Source organism: Bufo bufo, chromosome 2, assembly GCF_905171765.1.
Source record: "Bufo bufo chromosome 2, aBufBuf1.1, whole genome shotgun sequence".
Taxonomy (NCBI): Eukaryota; Metazoa; Chordata; class Amphibia; order Anura; family Bufonidae; genus Bufo; species Bufo bufo.
Genome location: NC_053390.1, coordinates 46544198 through 46559394, shown reverse-complemented (window position 1 = coordinate 46559394; position 15197 = coordinate 46544198). Strand labels below are relative to the sequence as shown.

The window sequence follows — 15197 nt, the reverse complement described above, 5'->3', positions numbered from 1 at the left end:
GGGCATATCCACTGTGAGGGGCACATATCTGGCATAAATACCGTGAGGGGGCATATATTTGGCATAACTACTGTTAGGGGGCACATATTTGGCATAACTACTGTGAGGGGCACATATCTGGGCATAACTACTGTGACAGGAACAAAGGTGGGCATAACTGCTGTGAGGGGCCACAAGAAGGACATAACTTTTGTGAAGGGACCACAAGGTGGGCTTAATTACTGTGAAAGGCCACAAGATGGGCATTACTACTGTGAGGGGCCACAATGTGGACATTAGTACTGTGTGGTAGCACTTAGGGGAAATGTCCTAAATTACCCTGCTATACATTGGCATAGCTCAGTCTACCAGGCCAGCAGAGCGCCCCCAGCTGGTAGTTTCACAGGGGTAGTCACCATCCCTTCCTTATGTGATTATTCTTTTTTTTTCTATCACCACAGGGACCTTGTTCTGGATCCAGCGGACATCACACCGACGCCAGCGACACCCTGGATGAGGTAGGACCAGATTTTATTAGGATTGGGTGAGTGTAGCCATGCATTGGGCTCTTTCACACGAGCGGATCCCGTGTGGCTAATCTGCTGTGTGAAAGAGAGCCAAGCCCCGCTCCGGACAGCAGAGACACCGAGCAGTAACATGATTGATAATGCTCCATGCCTCTCTATGATCGTTTTGCTACAAAATCACGGTGACCACTTTATCTCCCTGTGATTTTTTAGTAAAAAGGTCACAGAGAGGCACGGAGCATTATCAATCGCGTTACTGCTCCGTGTCTCTGCTGTCCGGAATGGGGCTTGGCCCTCATTCACGCAGCGGACTAGCCACACGGGAAAGCCATTAGTAAGAAAATCTGCCGCTTCTTTATAAAAATCGGGGGGTAGGGGGGCCCCGATACAAAGTTTGCACTGGGGCCCATAACACTCTAGTTACGCCACTGATTATCAATGACATTCTAGTTTTACTGTCGAGAAAACAGCTGGATAGGCTTGAAAAAGTGACAACCACCTGTCGGAGCCAGAGATATGATCAAGTCTGATGACCTTTTCTTATAGAACTCCCTTCACTTCAATAATATGGCGTATAATGCATATTCTGTACCTATAACCATCTGAAGACACGTGTCCTCATATGCTACATACATACAGTTATGCTATATAGACTTCTAATGTATAGGGGTTGCTATATTAAGAGCAGCAACCTTCAGTGAAGCCTGTTGACCCATTAGAAGTACCGATACGGATAACCTGAAAGGCATCTTTAATGTAAGGAGGCTCTGGGCCTTTTTGTGAATGCTGTAGTATAAATAAGTTTCATCCTCACAGATGTTCCTTACTGAAAACTCCTGTCAACATGAGAGATGAAGGAGATTTTCTATGTGTGGTTCTGATGGATTCACATTTCACTTGAAGTTGCGTCACCAGAGTATATATAAGAGCATACCATCAAAGGATGAGATCATATACATCACTGGACCTTTTACCCTCCAGGCTCGTTGCGCTGCTCTACACAGTCATATAGAATTCCTAGATACAAGGAAGATGACTTCTAAGAGGGATGGAGATAAAGAGTTTGTTAAATGAGGGGCACAAAGTTTCTCGTCCTTCATCTTCACTGGGATGACTGATCTCAGGATCAGTCATATGAGGAGATGGATTTATTCTCATCAGCATACTACAAGGTTGAAATGTCTTATAGGTATGAACACATCAGGTGCCAATACAATATTTTGTGTTGCATTTATTTAAAGGGAACCTGTCATCAACTTTATGCTGACCTCACTGAGGGCAGCATAAAATAGTGACAGAAATGCTGATTTCAGCGGTGTGTCACTCATGAGCTAAAAGTAAGTGGTTGCCGAGAACCAGCATCATAATCATTGCAGCCCAGGCCTCGAAAAGAGTCACATCTACCTGAGAAGAGTCATGGTTATTCCTAATCTCCTGCTCTCTCCCCCATCTGCTGATGATTGGCAGTTCTCTCCTAGAGAGAAAACTAGGTAGAAGCCTGGTGGGCCGGGAGAACAGGAATTCATGAATAACCAGGACTCTTCTTAGGTGTCCGTGACTCTTTTCCAGGCCCAGTCTGCAATGATTGCGATGTTGGTTCTTGGCAACCACTTACTTTTAACTTATAAATGACAGACCGCTGAAATCAACTCACCTGTATCTACTTTATACTGCCGTTAGTATGGGCAGCACAAAGTTGATGAAAGGTTCCCTTTAAGCTTCAGATGTGTCCATCCTTAGCTTTCCATAAATTTTGTTAAAGGGGTTCTCCAGTCAGTTCTTGTAATCCATAAGCAGTAATAACTTATGGAAGGAGGATGTTTTAGATAGTACTTACAGTACATGAACCTCACCCGTACCAGCTGCGCTCTTATTGGCAGTGAGTTCTCGTGGCCAGGTCCCAACCAAATGTGGTTGGTTCTTCTCCTGTTTAGTTGTATAAGAGTAAATGCAGCTGAACAGCAAAAGAAGTGGCCACGTCTAATCGGGAGCTGGGTGGAAGAGCAAACAGCCCCTGTGAGCAACGCAGAGATGGTGGCAATGGTGGAGCCAGGGACAGATAAGTACTATGCAAAACATCTTATTATTTTACGGGTTATTGCAGTAAGTACAGATTAGAAGAACTAACCGTAGAAAACCAAGAAAATTTACACCTATGTTTTGGTATGCAATGACATGTAGTACGGTGTACAGAGCACCAACAAATTTGATGCTTTGTAGACGAGGTCGATGAGAGGAGGATTCCAAAGTCAAGATCTAGGTCTCCTATGTTTATGGCACCAGAGACGGTGTATTTAAGAAGATCTAAGGATCTTTACAAAAGAAACTCGTTAGTCAAACATATATAGAGTTTTTAATTTTTTTGAGAAGCCAAGGTGGCTTCCTGTTAAACAATTAGGGGCAGTACTCTTTAAAGAACAGGGTAGATAGTTTATGAAAAAGGGTTACTTATTTGGTAGATACCTATATGAAACTTGCTTTGAAACTAAGGCATACCCCAGTATAATAACCGTGGCATATATAGAGATTTGTTTTTATTTTGAGACAGGTTGAAATGAATTAAAGTGGAAGAACCAGGCAAGGTTTATTTCTAGTAGTTATTTCCCTTTAATGATTATCTTACAATGTAGTGATATTCATAGTAATGTAGTGAGTTAGGGAGCATATACAGGTCACTACTGTTTTACAGTCATCTAAACTGGTACCTGGCTGCGTTCCTAAGAGCTGAGGTAACTGTACATGTGTACTGCACCCTGAGAGGGGGCCAGGAAACAAAAAAATGTCTAACATTGCATGTAACAATCAGTGATGATCGGCAGGGGCTATATTCGGATTCGCAATATTTCACAAATATTTGGGCGAATGTTCGTCCTATATTCGCGAATTCGAGATAATTTTTTTGATCGTGAAAAATCGGCAATTTAATATTTGCGTAATGCGCATAAATCCAGGAGTGGGTGACTTTTGTTACATTTTCCAAGCTGCTAGAAGTTTCCTGAGACTGGAGAAAATGGTTGGCATGGCAGAACATTAAAAATGGCTTTATATGCAGTTAGAGTGCTCCAATATAGTCGCGATTGCACAAATCGGCACTAACTATGCAAATATTTTGGCGCAATACGTGAAACTTCACATTTTAGCAGGTCTGCATGTATGTATGGACAGCAGAACCTATCACACTACCTAACACCCTGCACTGCAACAGCTACACTATATCAGGATATAATCTATACTGACTATCTCCCACTAACTATCTGTATTATATATATAAGCTATCTAACTATCTAATGTAGTGTGGAAAGCACAGAGCACAGCAATGACACTGCTCTCTCTAAAAAAAACTGCAGAAAATGGGGTAAGGGGTAGGCAGCTTTCCTATTGGTTGCTAGGGATGTTGCTAAGCTCAGACAAAGACATTGCAGCCTTCTCATTGGCCCACAAGCAAGAAGGGAGGTTACTGATGAAAAAAAATCTCAAATATTCAAAATTACGAATATATATTACTATATTCCAAATATTCGCGAATTCTCGAAGTGCCGATATTCGCAATTCGAATATTCGTGATCAACACAAGTAACAATGATCTTAGCTTCTCTGGTGACATCAATTGGGTAAGATGTCTCGCTACTATCTCTCTCTCTCTGTTTGTATCACCATCTTGGGAACTGGTTGAGGGGGAGCCCACTCATTTGTTTGAATGCTAGATGATTTATTACTTTACTTTATTCTGTATAAAATCTGTTTATTTTATCACTGCTTAGTAAACTTTTTTATGCACCAAAGCCTTGTCAAGCCCCGGATTTCAGAACTCACAGTAAAACAAAGTCCTATCACATCCATAGGGTGGCAACACACAGACACAGATAGCATAAACAGCTGTCGACAGACTATTAGAAAATCATGTTTTTTTTATTTTCAAAGCATCTCACACCACACATCTTGAGATATGTCGAGCAAACAATAAAGGCAAGAAAGGACACATCTACAGTATAGACCAAAAGTTTGGACACACCTTCTCATTCAAAGAGTTTTCTTTATTTTCATGACTATGAAAATTGTAGATTCACACTGAAGGCATCAAAACTATGAATTAACACATGTGGAATTATATACATAACAAACAAGTGTGAAACAACTGAAAATATGTCATATTCTAGGTTCTTCAAAGTAGCCACCTTTTGCTTTGATTACTGCTTTGCACACTCTTGGCATTCTCTTGATGAGCTTCAAAAGGTAGACCCCTGAAATGGTTTTCACTTCACAGGTGTGCCCTGTCAGGTTTAATAAGTGGGATTTCTTGCCTTATAGATGGGGTTGGGACCATCAGTTGCGTTGAGGAGAAGTCAGGTGGATACACAGCTGATAGTCCTACTGAATAGACTGTTAGAATTTGTATTATGGCAAGAAAAAAGCAGCTAAGTAAAGAAAAACGAGTGGCCATCATTACTTTAAGAAATGAAGGTCAGTCAGTCAGCCGAAAAATTTGGAAAACTTTGAAAGTAAGGGCTATTTGACCATGAAGGAGAGTGATGGGGTGCTGCGCCAGATGACCTGGCCTCCACAGTCACCGGACCTGAACCCAATCGAGATGGTTTGGGGTGAGCTGGACCGCAGAGTGAAGGCAAAAGGGCCAACAAGTGCTAAGCATCTCTGGGAACTCCTTCAAGACTGTTGGAAGACCGTTTCAGGGGACTACCTCTTGAAGCTCATCAAGAGAATGCCAAGAGTGTGCAATGCAGTAATCAAAGCAAAAGGTGGCTACTTTGAAGAACCTAGAATATGACATATTTTCAGTTGTTTCACACTTGTTTGTTATGTATATAATTCCACATGTGTTAATTCATAGTTTTGATGCCTTCATAGTCATGAAAATAAAGAAAACTCTTTGAATGAGAAGGTGTGTCCAAACTTTTGGTCTGTACTGTATATCACATGTCATTGTTTGCATGGCTATCCTCATAAGGTGAGAAGGACCTATTATGTGACCTCAGCCTACAGCAGGGAGGGCCAACCTGCGGCTCTACAGCTGTTGTAAAACTACAACTCACACCATGCCCTGCTGTAGGCTTATAGCTGTAGGCAGGCTGGGCTTGCTGGGAGTTGTAGTTTTGCAACAGCTGGAGAGCTGCCGGTTGGACATCACAATTTTTGCCCTCCTTATAATTACTTAGGGATTTCATTTTTCTCCCTCAGACTTCGTCTTATGCATGTGCATTGCTAGGGGCCCAGCAACCAAGGGCCAAATGTAGCAGTTAAACATCTTCACTTAGAGGCAAGGGGCATCTCGTGAGAACTTTGGACCATATGATAATAAATGCACATCACAGGGAGCCATAAGGTTGTGTAGAATAAAGAACAAAATAATCATAAGCCCTTCACATGATGATGGAGTGGGACCCCATACCAAGTTTTGCTATGGAGCCCCATGCTTACTTATCACACTCATGTTCAATATACTGACTCAAGTGCAGTTGAAAAATGGAAAATCCCAGATTCTCATCAGGTGAATAAAGATATAGTAAAAATAAAAAATAAAAGCCCCTTCTATAGCCTGGTGGTATGGTCCTATGATCTACAGATACATCATCCATGTTCATGTCCCATGAAATGTGTGCCAACAAACCAGCCCTTGACAAGGACAGTATTACTATGCAGCTGCTAATACAACACTGAGCATTAGGTGGCGCTGTACAATTAAAAATACTTCACTTTTTTTGAGGCCATCAAATTGCAATTTTTGCATTGTGATAAGTAAAACACATCTAATATGCAATGAGATTACTTTCTATTAATCACATCTCTATGGAGCAGTGTTAAAGATGAGATTTTTTTAATTTAACTGTGGCTTCATTTTTACCGAGTAGCCCATTTAGGTCTATTACAATCAACTCAAACTTGATTGTCTTGTTGTCTCTTTGCATTTTCTTTAACCCTTGAAAAATAATAAGGAGTCTCACACAGAGAGCGGCAGCTGCAGATATTGAGACCAGACAGTGTGCTCTACTCATTGCTGGATTTGGGGGCTTTATAATGCTCTCCGGTCACTGCTGCAATCGGATGGATGCTATATGAAATCTGAGAATCACATATTTTTGGGGAAATTATGAATATGTGGTTATTGAGGTTGGGTAGTTGTTGGTTTTGTGCTGCACTGTACTGCAATGAGTGAACCTATCCTACAAAGCTTGCGTGACCCACACTGTTATGACATTGCACAACTATTAAATTCACTTCTATAGGAAGATGACTTGTTAAAGATAGTGTCATGGCCATAGACAATATGCAGCTCAGCCTCCCACCTGTTTTCCGTTTTTTAAAAATGTTTTTCTAATCATTTTAACCCACATAAAACTGCCATATGATGGTAAAATAATAGTGCCAATACATCCCACATAATACCGGAAAATAAAGCCAATATACTGCCATGTATATAGCCTTTATAACACTGCTATATAGAACCAACATAATACATATGCAACCCACATAATAGCACCATATAATGCCAAAATAATACTGTCCTATACAGTGAGGAACAGAAGTATTTGGACACCCTGCGATTTTGCAAGTTCTCCCACTTAGAAATCATGGAAGGGTCTGAGATTCACATTGTAGGTGCATTCCCACTCTGAGAGACAGAATTAAAAAAGAAAAATCAGGAAATCACATTGTATGATTTTTAACGAATTTATTTGTCTTGCACTGCTGAACATAAGTATTTGAACACCTGAGAAACAGCAAGAATTCTGTCTCTCAAATACCTGTTACTGTGCCTTTAAAAAGTCCACCTCTACTCCACTCATTAATCAAACTTAGTAGCACCTGTCTGAGCTCTTTAAAGACACCTGTCCACCCCACAGTCAGTCAGACGCCAAATTCTACCATGGGCAAGACCAAAGAGCTGTCAAAAGACACCAGAGATAAAATTGTGGATCTCCACAAGGCTGGAAAGGGCTACGGGGCAATTGCCAAGCAGCTTGGTGAAAATAGATCAACTGTTGGAGCAATTGTTAGAAAATGGAAGAGGCTAAAGACGACTGTCAGTCTCCCTTGGACTGGGGCTCCATGCAAGATCTCACCTCGTGGGGTATCACTGATGATAAGAAAGGTGAGGAATCAGCCCAGAACTACAAGGGAGGAGCTGGTCAATGACATGAAGAGAGCTTGGACCACAGTTTCAAAGGTCAGTGTCAGTAGAACACTATGCCATCATGGTTTCAAATCATGCATTGCACGGAAGGTTCTCCTTCTCAAGTCATCACATGTCCAGGGCCGTCTGAAGTTTGCCAATGACCATCTGGATGATCCAGAGGAGGCATGGGAGAAAGTCATGTGGTCAGAGGAGACCAAAGTAGAACTTTTTGGTCTAAACTTCACTCGTCGAGTTTGGAGGAAAAAGAAGGATGAGTTGCATCCCAAGAACACCATCCCTACTGTGAAGCATGGAGGTGGTAACATCATGCTTTGGGGGTGCTTTTCTGTGAAGGGGACAGGACTACTGCACTGTATTAAGGAGAGGATGAATGGGGCCATTTATTGTGAGATTTTGAGCAACAACCTCCTTCCCTCAGTCAGAGCATTGAAGATGGGTCGTGGCTGGGTCTTCCAACATGAGAACGACCCGAAGCACAGAGCCAAGATAACCAAGGAGTGGCTCCGTAAGAAACATATCAAAGTTCTGGAGTGGCCTATCCAGTCTCCAGACCTAAATCCAATAGAACATCTTTGGAGGGAGCTGAAACTCCATGTTGCACAGCGACAGCCCCGAAACCTGACAGATCTAAAGGAGATCTGTGTGGAGGAGTGGGCCAAAATCCCTGTTGCAGTGTGTACAAACCTGGCCAAGAACTACAGGAAATGTTTAACCTCTGTAATTGCAAACAAAAGCTTCTGTACCAAATATTAACACAGATTTTCTCAGGTGTTCAAATACTTATGTTCAGCAGTGCAAGACAAATACATTCTTTAAAAATCATACAATGTGATTTCCGGATTTTTCTATTTTTATTCTGTCTCTCAGAGTGGGAATGAACCTACAATGTGAATTTCAGACCCTTCCATGATTTCTAAGTGGGAGAACTTGCAAAATCGCACGGTGTTCAAATACTTCTGTTCCTCACTGTACATACCACATAATACCGCTATATAATGCCAATATAGTGCTGTCATGTACAACCTACATAATAGTACCGTATAATGGCAAAATAATACTATCATATACTACCCACATGATATTGCTATATGGCAAATTAATATAGCAATATACATTCCACCTAAGACTGCCATATAAGGAAATTGTAATACTGCCTTATACATCTAACATAATACTGTCATATAATGCCAATAAATTACTGAAATATACATTCCACACAATAATATCATATACAACCCACATTATACGGATACATAATACCAGTATAGTGCTGCCATATGCAACCTACATAATAGCACCTGTGGGGTTTCGCTCTAGTAGACAGGATTAGCGGACGCAGTATAGAGGCAACAACAAGTTCTTTGGATCAAACAGTTCAGTGTTTTATTCACACTTTAGGCAAGTGACAAACAAGCAGTCATATTCAAACAAAAAGTCACCTTGCGGTGTTGGTGGTAATTCACACCATGCGGCAATTCTGCCTCAAAGAGTCCTTGCTGACAGCAGCACCAACCTGTTTTTACGCCAAACAGGTAGTAAACCTTTATCTAGACACAAGGCTCCCAGATCCCAAACACAGAGACCTGGCTTCTGAGCCCAGCTGCCTATTTAAGGACAGCCAGGTGCTGCCAAAACCCGGACCGGCATTTACAATCCAGTCCGGTATTTGACCTCACCTGGCTGTAAATCAGCCCAGCAGCACATGCTGGGAGGAAAATACCTGTTTTCCCAGACCAAAGCTCTCACTGTGTCACACACCATGTAGTGTCAAAATATTATATGCTGCATTTATACCTAATGCTGCATTTCATATGTAATTTCGCTTTCTGCTAGGTATTACTGGTTAGTTCTAGTTTGATAGCGGGCTTCCAGTCCTTGGAAAGTGGGGCTCTGGGCAATTTGCCACCCCCACTTTGTCACTCCCTTAGGCTATAGCTACACGGCGACAGTTGTCGCGCGACTTCTTCTTGTGCAAAAGTGGGTGGGTAATCAATAGTGTCTCAGTGCGACATGCGACATGCTGTGACTGCGACACGACAGTTGCAAAAAATCCATCCACGTTGGATTTTTGTGTGTCTGTCGCATTGCAGTGGCAGCATGTCGCAGTGAAACACTATTGACTATCATTGCAAAAATTGTTGCGCGACTTTGGTGCAAATGAATATCGTGCGACACATGTCGCAATGTATTTCCACAGTTTTTGTCGTGCGACTTATTGTGTAATCCTAGCCTTAAACCAGGGTCCTGGGCAGCAAGCAAAGTAGCCCTTCCCACCTGTTTTGAACTTTTAAGCCACAAAATACCACTTTATAATGCCAAGATACCGTAATACTGCCATATACAGCCCACATAATACCACCATATAGAACAATAATATTATGCAACATCAAAATAATTCAATCTACAAAAACTAAAATCCAATTCCATACAGTCTACTGCATATGTTCAGCTTGCTTCCAGTCTCCATGTGCAGAACATAGTGGGCAATACCCAACCCTATTAGCACTGTATTGAAGTATTTTATCTTTTTGTGTACTGATGTGTATCAAGAACCAAGTTTTCCTGTAGAAGCGCTTGAATCAGTTCTTCTAGGCTAAAACTTGGTCAGACATGCTGCAATGTGTTTAGTAGAAAATCCCTGTATATGGATGTATTTTTTATAAGCATGGTCACGCATTATCAGCCATCTTTTGCAATGTGTGAAGGAGACACTTAAAAAAAAAAAAAGTGCAACATGCAAAATCACACCTTATTAATGGAAAAGATATGTGCTGACTAGTGGACATTTGTGGTACTGCAGCTCATTAAAAAAAACGTGCAGCCACGTACAATGTTACAGTGTATCAACATCATTAATAACATGTATAATTTAGATGTTATTCCTTTACATGTCTCTCTGGATGATATGAACGGTCCCTGACAAACATGCTGTTAACTACAGAGACTCCAAGGGGGGAGGGGGGGGAGCGACTTCCATGAAAGACTCCTAAGACCAGTTTAGTGCCTTCCAGATTTCTCAGATCCATAAAATCAAGCTGCAGATTGCTTCGCTTAATATGTATTTATTAGCAAGCATCAGAAACGCCCGACATTAGCATGAATATCAAGACCTGGCGAGGACTTCACAGAGTCGGGGCACCTCAGATGTGGTGACAGGTCTCCTGAGCTCCAGGATGATTGACTGTAATAATTTATTACATGCTGTATAGGGAATTACATCAAACATTCATGTCTGGGGTGAGGGGCCCTACACGCGCCTAATGATGTTACATGGCTAATAGGTATTTTTATTCTCCTTTTTTTAATATGGATCCTTACTTTCTGCATATTTTAAATAGGTGACATTTAGTCATGGGTGCAGCCAAAAAGCAAATTATTTCTTATTATTTCTCCCCTTAGTCAATTTTCTCCTTCAGCAACATCCTGAAGCTCCAGATCCAGGGAGCTAAGATTTCTCAATGTCCCACACTGTCTGCAGGAAGACTATGGAGTAATACATGACTGTCGAGCAACAGCCCTGATGCTTCGTTCACTGGCTTTGGCCATTGAGCATCGCTGACTCTGAATGGAGCACCAAAGAACATACTCGACTGCTGCACTCTTCAACTTCCTGCTGGCCAGGTTCTTGGGGTCGAACCTCCACCAATATACCATTTTTAATTTCAGTAGTAATAAGTCAGAGCAGCTGAGATCCTTGTATTTTTCTTGAAGACATTTTGCTAGCCTTCTGACTGGCTTTCTCAATTAGAATGACTTGTACAAGAAATCTCCAGCATTAAATACCGGTGACACATGCTTCAGTCAGTATAATCGGCTTATCACAATCAACGTGAGGTCAAGGACTTCATGGAGGTAAGATGTTGATTGCAATTTGCAAGACTGAAGTCATTAGGTGTTATTTAACTGACTTGGGAGAGGCATGCGCCATCTATTGTCTGCCACTTACAAGGCTGTTTTAACACCTCTCCTGAAGCAGTTAAATCACAGTTTACAGAGTCCCAAATGCCCTAATAATACTTTTTCTAATGTATTTTATTTATTTATTTTGCATTTTTGCTAGATATCCCCCCCTAAAGCACAGATTTCCCTGTGCACTTTAAATTTACTTTTCTCCAGACCACTGACTTCTCAGCGGTGTACAGAGTACAGACAGTACACTTTATGAATGGGGCCGCAGAGAACGGTGTACGGGCAGGAGCACACATTGCTGCTCCTGCCTGTGACCTCCGAGGTTTACTAAATGCTGGAATGGCACATGGGGAACCTGTGCTATGCCAGGATTAGCTGAGCAGAGCGGGCTCCTACCTGTGCTTGCTTCGCTAAGCTAAGAGTCCTGCATGTAAGCTATTAGCACTGTATTGTAATAGTTTTTGTGTGCTGATGTGTATTAAAGGGTTTCTACCACCAGATTTTGACCTAATTAGCTGTCAGACCCTAGCGATCTGCTAGTGTCTGCTGTACCTAACCATGCTATTGTAATCCCTTTCTGTGCAGCGGTTACCCTAAAAAACATAGTTTTATTGCTATGCTAATGAGCCTCTAGGTGCTATGGGGGCGTCTTTTCAGCACCTAGAGGCTCCGTCCATTCACCATTTCTGCCGCCCAGAGCGCTCCAGCCCGCCCCTCTCCTCTAGATTGACAGACTACTTCTCTGCATCTCGGCTGAATTCTAGCGCCTGCGCCGTGTGCTTCTGTATTCAGCGCAGGTGCAGTGACTGTCTCCCTGCGCCGACATCTTCACTGCGACGGATTACGGAGCAGGGAGCAGTCCAACAGTCACTGCGCCTGCGCCGAATACAGAAGCACACGGCGCAGGCGTGAGTGGGCTGTCAATCTAGAGGAGAGGGGCGGGCTGGAGCGCGCTGGGCGGCGGAAATAGTGAGTGGACGGAGCATCTAGGTGCTGAAAAGACGCCCCCATAGCACCTAGAGGCTCATTAGCATAGCAATAAAACTACGTTTTTTAGGATAATCGCTGCACAGAAAGGAATTAGAATAGCATGGTTAGGTAGAGCAGACACTAGCAGATCGCTAGTGTCTGACAGCTAAATAGGTGAAAATGTGGTGGTAGAAACCCTTTAAGAACAAAGTATTCCTCTAGAAGTGTCTGAATCAGGGTAGAACTTGGCCAGACATGCAGCAATGTGTTTAATAGAGCATATGGAAACATTTTTATATGCATGGTCACGCATTATATTTTGTGATATGTGAATGAGACATTGCCGAAAAATGCGCAACATGCAAATAAGACATTACTAATGGAAAAGATATGTGCTGTCCAGTGGACACTTGTGGTACTGCACCTCATTAAAAAAATTGCAGCCATGTACAATGTTGCAATATATTGATATTATTCCAGGCAATCAACGAAATTTCGATTTGGATAAAATTTATTCTGACCTGGATCAAATCGGAAGATTGATTCTGCCGAATCGGACAAAAATCCAATTTTAATAAATTTGCTGTTCTCTAGGGATAAATGGTTCAGGCTGGAATACCATTTTAACACACTTGGGGAGGGGGGGGAATAGAAAACACATGTTCAAATACACAAGAGAGCTTTCTGAGAAAATAGAAGAGGACCTCAGTCCTGTCTACAAGCTAGAATGGAGATTGTGTCACACTCTCGGCACGTCCATGCCTTACACAAACAGCTCAGGAACCATGTAATGCTTCATTTCTAGTGTTGAGCGAGCACCAAAGTGCTCGTGTATAACACTTCACAATGCTCGAGTGTTCTACCGAGCACCCGAGCACAATGGAAGTCAATGGGAGAACCCCAGGCACCCCCTGGGGGAGGGTGTCGGGACTCTAGTTCAGCTTAGGAGTCCCTGCTCTGACTCCATATATAGCTATGTCCATATATGGAGTCAGTGCTTGGGGACACCCCAGTGTATTTAAATCTAATTTAGCCGGTATTTCAGAAAAGTTTCTGCCGGGATTCGAACTCACGACCTGCATTACAGGCAAGGCACTTAACCACTCAGCTATTATGCAGCTATTATAGCTCAGTAGTTAAGTGCCTTGCCTCTAATGCAAAAGGTTGTGAGTTTGAATCCCGGCAGAAACTTTTCTGAAATAGAGGCTAAATTAGATTTAAATACACTGGGGTGTCCACAAGCACTGACTCCATATATGGATATAACTATATATGGAGTCAGAGCTGGGACTCCTAAGCCTCACTGTTCTGCATAGAAATAGAGGCTAAATTAGATTTAAATACACTGACTCGAGCATCCCGCTCGAGCACATGTGGTGTTTGGCCGAACTCTGCAATGTGCCGAGCATGCTCGCTCAACACTATTAATTTCCCTTGTGGTGGAAGACTTGCTAAGTCAGTAAATTAGAGCTGGTTCCCCTCCTAGAAACAGGACAACCAGTTTAGAATTTGCAGACCAGGGGTACATACCATAGAGGCAGATCATGCAATTAGTAGGAGGCCCATGGAGAGCGGAGGGGCCCAGAGCTGGTTGCTCCCATTCCCTGGCAAAAGCCAATGCAGGACTGGATGCTTTCCAGTGGAACTACGGTATATATATTAAGGAACTGACCCAATGGGCATAAAAAGGGAAAACACCAAGGACTTCTAAAAAAAACTGGTAACATTATGGGGCCCCATTTGAGATCTTCAATGTACATAACTGCTGGGCACCCTACTGACATACCTTCAAGGTATGCTATCATCCTGCATTTTAGGCCCCTTTCACACGGGCGAGTATTCTGCGCGGGTGCAATACGTGAGGTGAACGCATTGCACCCGCACTGAATCCTGACCCATTCATTTCTATGGGGCTGCGCACAGGAGCGGTGATTTTCACGCATCACTTGTGCGTTGCGTGAAAATCGCAGCATGCTCTATATTGTGCGTTTATCACGCAACGCAGGCCCCATAGAAGTGAATGGGGCTGCGTGAAAATCGCAAGCAAGTGCGGATGCGGTGTGCGATTTTCACGCACGGTTGCTAGGAGACGATCGGGATGGAGACCCGATCATTATTATTTTCCCTTATAACATGGTTATAAGGGAAAATAATAGCATTCTGAATACAGAATGCATAGTACAATAGTGCTGGAGGGGTTAAAAAAAATAAAGTTAAAATTAAACTCACCTTAATCCACTTGCTCGCGCAGCCCAGCTTCTCTTCTGTCTTCTTTTTTGCTGTGTGCAGGAAAAGGACCTGTGGTGACGTCACTCCGGTCATCACATGGTCCGTCACATGATCTTTTACCATGGTGATGGATCATGTGATGGACCATGTGATGACCGGAGTGACGTCACCACAGGTCCTTTTCCTGCACACAGCAAAAAAGAAGACAGAAGAGAAGCCGGGCTGCGCGAGCAAGTGAATTAAGGTGAGTTAAATTTATTTTATTTATTTTTTAACCCCTCCAGCGCTATTGTACTATGCATTCTGTATTATGAATGCTATTATTTTACCTTATAACCTTGTTATAAGGGAAAATACTACAATCTACCCAGCACCTAACCCAAACCCGAACTTCTGTGAAGAAGTTCGGGTTTGGGTACCAAACATACCGATTT

The 15197-nt window shown here is 42.5% G+C and overlaps 1 protein-coding gene across 1 annotated transcript in view; it reads right to left on the bottom strand.

Annotated features, from left to right (window-relative positions):
* Positions 1-15197, bottom strand: part of DCC (DCC netrin 1 receptor) — a 507302-nt gene that overhangs the window by 55997 nt on the left and 436108 nt on the right. The gene's annotated exons all lie outside the window — the stretch shown is intronic.